Source organism: Corylus avellana, chromosome ca11 (genome assembly GCF_901000735.1).
Source record: "Corylus avellana chromosome ca11, CavTom2PMs-1.0".
NCBI classification, from domain to species: Eukaryota; Viridiplantae; Streptophyta; class Magnoliopsida; order Fagales; family Betulaceae; genus Corylus; species Corylus avellana.
Window position 1 is genome coordinate 21,006,988 of NC_081551.1, and position 6,000 is coordinate 21,012,987.

The following is a 6,000-nucleotide window of genomic DNA, read 5'->3' on the forward strand; positions in this document are numbered from 1 at the left end:
AAAACCTGGTTTGTAAAATGATTTTTTCTCCAAAAACAACTATATAACATGTATTTACAATAAAATTTTACAAGTGATATAACATGCATTAATTGGAAAAGAATCAAATCTTTTTTTTTTTTATGTAATTTAATATGTCAATTGTAGCACTTTCTTTTGTTTGTAAAATTTATTTTTAAAATTTTAATTCTCAAAATAAACCTAAGTAAATCAATATCATAATAGATATCATGTTTTAGAAAACTTTCAAGTTTAGAATTTTTTTTTTCCTTCAAACTATCATCTTCAAGGACCTGAATTGTGAATTGTTGGAAAATCATCAAACTGGAGAAGAGGAGAAGAATTCAATTTTTGAATAAGATGTGAAAGAAAAAATAAAGAGAAAAATGAGAAGTTATAATAAAGAGTGATTTGTAATAGACTATATATGATGCGGAAAAAAAGCGCCGGACGTTAAAAAAGGATGAATGTTTGGCCGGTGTCAATAATTAATTTGCCAGTATTTTTTTCATATTCTTCTACATATTCAATAGATCAACCATAAAATTTGTGAGATCAACCATAGGAGAAATGCTGTGTCAATATATATATATATATATATATATATATATATATATTTCCATATTTTCTCTAGCTCATCTTACAAATCAATAATTAGATTTATGGATTTATGTGAATTGAATCTCACACAAGTCAATGATAGACCCCACACATTTAAAAGTTGATCTATTGAATTTGTATGAGAATATGAGAAAAATATGGGCAAATTATTGACATTAAACATTTCTCTTCATAAAATGAGACTCTAAAAAAAAAAATAAGTGAGATTTTCCAAGAATTTATGTACATTGAGACTTCCTGTGATTGTAAAGTACGAGACTTTCAATCAGTAATTAATATTTTTACCATAATTGGGGGCCTTAAATGATAGCCTAACTCATCTTAGGTTTACACAAAAAAAAACAAAAAAACAAATCATATCTAAGGCCTGAGCTGGAGTGGTATTATTAGTATATGAACTTAGGAAGTTTCAATCATTTTGTTGGAGCAAGAGGGCAGAGGGGCCAATCTCAAAACCTTTTGTGTCTTGTTCAGACACGCAGGCCAACTATGGGGTATCATTGGCCTCTTTTACGTACAGATCCCGAAGCTGAGGGAAAAGAAGTCTTTCAGGATCTATAAAGTTCGACAACACTAATTGTGAGTTTGTGGCTAATAATTATTATGATTTAAACATAGAGCATGGATAATTAATACAATGTGCTACCTAGCTACTACTCTAGAAGATAGTTAAGTTGGCTCGATTAATTTGTGAAAACTTTATTAATTAATACCTTAATGTATTTGAGAAGATTGATGAACTCAAATTAACTGAATACAAAAATCAAGAATGAAGCATGTTACACATAATTCTTTTAATCGGCTATATCTCATCTTACAAATCCAATAGATCTACCATTGGATTTACGAATTTTTGTGAATCTCACACAAATTTAATGGTAGATATAGATGGTATGAAAATAGTCCTCCAATGTGATGCATATGGGATTAATAAGCAATAGTGGATTGATCATAAGCATAACCAGCTCATGATTTGGAGCCCCTTTCATGTCATGTTTCCCGTGTGCAGAAGCCGATGTTGGCCAGCATTATTTTGCAAGCTTTGTTTCCACTGTCATCCAGACAACACTCATGATGATCAACAGCCTGGTTGAGACCAGACCCAATGGCCCATGCTGTTGTTTCGACATTATATTTGGTCTTGAAATTCCTCAATGTGAACACTTTAAATTTTGGCTTCTTTTGAAAATTAGCAAGAGCTTCCAGCATGCTTGTTTGGGGACGCCTAATTGACTGACTTGGTGCACGTTCACATCTAAAAGTTGTGGTTTAATTCAGAAGTAAAATGATTGTCAAAAGGGTAAATCAGCAAGTGATCGAGTACTCAAGTTTGTAGTATTGGCTGTCAACATGCACGCACATTAATCAATATATATATATGTACATGTACTTTCTTTATTTTGTCTTTATTATTGCACTTGATTTCCAATTATCCTTTCTTGAGGGTGGATCCTCATAAGGATCTTATGAAATGATTTTGATTTGGATTTTTGCACCACTATTTCTCCTAAATCTAACAATTCATAGTACTCCTCCATCTTGCTAAGAAAGAAAATGTGTTTTAATTGGCATCTACCGTTTGACTATACTCAAAAGAATGGCATCTACCACCATTTTGTGGAGTACTCGATCAAATACTCCAAGTGCCCTTTCAGGTCAGGTGAATCGACTGGTGGATGATATATACCATGCACCTCCTAGCTGGGAGGCCCTAATTCGAGTTTCCTCTCTTTGTGACGAGTGGATTTACGTGGCCTGCCATATATGGGAGGAGATTTACGACTGGCTTTTTTTAAAATAAAAAATAAAAAATAAAATTAATATAAGGGTATATTTTAATTTAGAGTAATATTACACTTATTCTCACTTTTTTATATAATTTTTATTCGCCTATAAGTACTTTTAAAATCACAATTGAATATGATCATATGGATATTTAATTATATATAATTATTATAATTAAATACTGGATCTGCAAGTGATGCTGACATGCCAAGTACTATAAGAGAGTGTGTGGTGTACGCTCGATACAATCTTAAAAGAGATAATGTGACTATTTTCCCACGCGGCAACATGTTTTTCGGAAGGAAAATTGATGGAAAATGATAATTTGGCAAACATGTTAAAACTTAAACCCAAGTAGTAAAATAGTCATTTTTGAAACCCTAGGTAACTTTTGTACAAAGCTGCGTACCACAAGTTGTAAAATTGGATTTAACCCTAATAATTATTCCATATATTATCTTCTCTCTCTTCATTCGATCTATTATTTTTGTATAAAAGAATCAACCATTGAAAGTCGCCTTGCAAAAAAAAGGTGTGATTAAGTGCTTATATATACATAACTAAGATTATACTTAAGTCGGCCATGTAAAATACTTAGAGCATGTTTGAAATTGCGTTTGAAAAATATAGTTTTTAAGTTAAAAAACGTTTTTTAGCTCTTTTTTTTTTTGTTGGCTTTTTTGACCCTTAAAAGCGCTTTTAATTTTTTTACCAAACGGGTAATTTTTTATTTAAACGAACTTTTTGAGTGTTAAACGCACTTTTAAGCCACTTAAACGCTGACCCAAACAAACCTTTAGAATCGTTATTGTCTCCCTCACTCTCTCGAGCCAATGTTGAGGCTCTCATTCATTAATTAGGTTTTATCTAAGTTCACTATTATTGCTGTCATATCCAGCAAATTAATTAGGTAAATCATCTAATTTTGATTTATTGAGAGCATTCCTAGTTATTTTCTCTACATTTAAAGATCAAAACTACTTTTTGCTTCCCTATGTCAAAATACACCTCAATAACTTCCTTTAATTATTCTCTATATCATATATATATATATATATATATATATAAGAGGAGAGAGGAGAGAGTAGAGAAGAGAGAGAAACATTTTTATTTATTTAAATAATTATAAGGATTGCAATAGTGGAACACTATACTTTGGGTTCTACTGTAGTGATCCTCATGGTTGAGGCTCATTTAGAGAGTTCGATGTGAGATTTTTTTGCGATTTTTTGGACATATTTCTTACACATAAAAAATATACTCTTTTATAGGGAGTTTGTTGGGAATGCTTTGATTCAGCATATTATGCGTCTATATGACTTCTGATTCCTCTCAATATATATATTATCCAAAAAATCATTTCTTCCTAATTAAACTGTCATTCATTCCTACGTACATTTTCCTTCCAACATGTTTGCAGCTTCAAAAACCCATATTTAAGAGTAATTTACATGTGTCTTTCTCTCTCTTTACAAATTTGTTAGTGGCAAGTACTCTGTACTCCTTCTCTATGAGTATATTTGCTCTTTTGTTTTTTCACGTCTGCAAAAACTTCTGGGCTTGTGTCGTCGTAAGCAGCTGTGTCACAAATTCATCGAAGAAATCGAATATAATTGTCGGGTCATATCTCTAATAAGACCAGACTATATTTGTTCGCTAGTATTGTGCTGAAGCGACAGCTTGCAGAGGAAGATTTTGGTATCTCTAGAGGTACATATATCATGGCGCGTGAGTTATCTCCACCAAGGACTGAGCTAGAGGATTTGGTATCTCTACAAGTGCAGTACTAGGGCCGGCGGAGGCCTTAGGCAATTCAAATGTATTTTGTGTCATTTTTTTACGCATTTGTTGCCCATTTTTTAAAATTTATCATTAAATCTGCAAGACCTGCATGAGATTTAGCGGTAGATTTGCACATTTCTTGCACGGAGATGGACAAGAGATGTGTAGGATAATGAAATCAAACATTTCTCGTTTGCAATTTAGACAGTTGCTTAAGGGCCCCAATAGAATAGAAAAATGTTTAAATTGTTTTTATTCACTTGCACATCTTTTGTCTATCTCCGTATAAGAGATGTGCAAATCTACTATAGAATATGTGAAACCCACCGTTCACATGCAATTCAGGTCATTGACTATGATAGTTTGCAAAAAAAATTGATCTTGACAATCTTCTAAAATATGATATCTCTTATGATATTGATGGTTTATATTTATTTTTGTAACTTAAATTTTTAAAAGAAATTTTACAAATAGAAAAATGCTCCAATTAACACATTAAATCATATATAAAAGATTTTATTCTTGTCCAAATGCATGTATCGTTTATTGAATTTTATTGACAATATATACCCGTTGCAATTGATTTTGTAGAAATAAATTTTTAATATTAAAATTGATAAAATCCTACTTAAGATCGACAACGTTACAAGAAAGATTCAATAGATTAGCCATATTATTAATTGAAAAGAAGATGTTAAAAAACCTTAATTAGTAATTTTGCATTCTAAAAAGCAAGAAGAATGATTTTTTAAATTAAAAATATAATATTAACATTGAAATAAATAGTATTTAACTATGAGAAGAGAGACGTATAAAATCCCACATGCATTATTATTTGTTATCAAACTTTACTTTGTCTTGAACCTCGACTTTGGTGATAGCTAGGCTACATATATAGGGGATATATAGGGGCTACTTGTTTGCTGGCCATCATGTTGCATGTGCTTTATCCATTTTCTATCGGTTGGGAATTTATTTGAATTCAATTTTCATGTCCATCCCAAATAACTCTACTTTATTTGTAAAATTAAGGGTAGAAATTGAAATTTTGTGGAAATAGTATTATTTGAATTACAACCTTTAGGGTGATATTAAGATAGATTTTGCTATTGTAGATTTGGGCCAAATTGTAATATATTAACCACTAATATTTATGATATATTCCTAATTACGTAGAAATATACTTTCTTTTACATGTTGATCTATCACCATATCGACTACATTCTCTTTTTAAACAAGAGTTCCTTTTGCCAAGCATTCACGCATCATATATAAGAGCCCAACATATGCTCCCAACCATGCAAGCTAGCGATGCGTTATCATGGTAATTAACAATAGATCAAGAACCTCATTAGAGTTCACCATATAGCCGTCGTGTAATACTCACCTTAATTACTAAACTCTTAATTTCAAAATAAAATATGTATATATATATATATATATATATAATATATTAAAAAGCCACTAAACACAAAAGTTGAAGCGATAGCAATAATTAAGTGGCTAGTAGTCATAATTCTGATCATATATTTTCAATATACATGATAATTCATATTATTATTATTATTTTGACTCATTTATAATCACTTGTTTTTTTCCGAAACAAGATTCACACAGAAACATTGCACCTAGACAAAAGCGAAACAGTGACACGAGGTCCAAAAAAAACAGAGAGACAAGTACATATTAGGTTGGCCTGAAACTAAATGGGGCTGACGGATATCATAGTATCTAGAAAGTACATGGGTTTGATTGGCTGATTGCATATCTCTCTCGTGGACTCTCTTGATACACACATGAACCAACCCACCG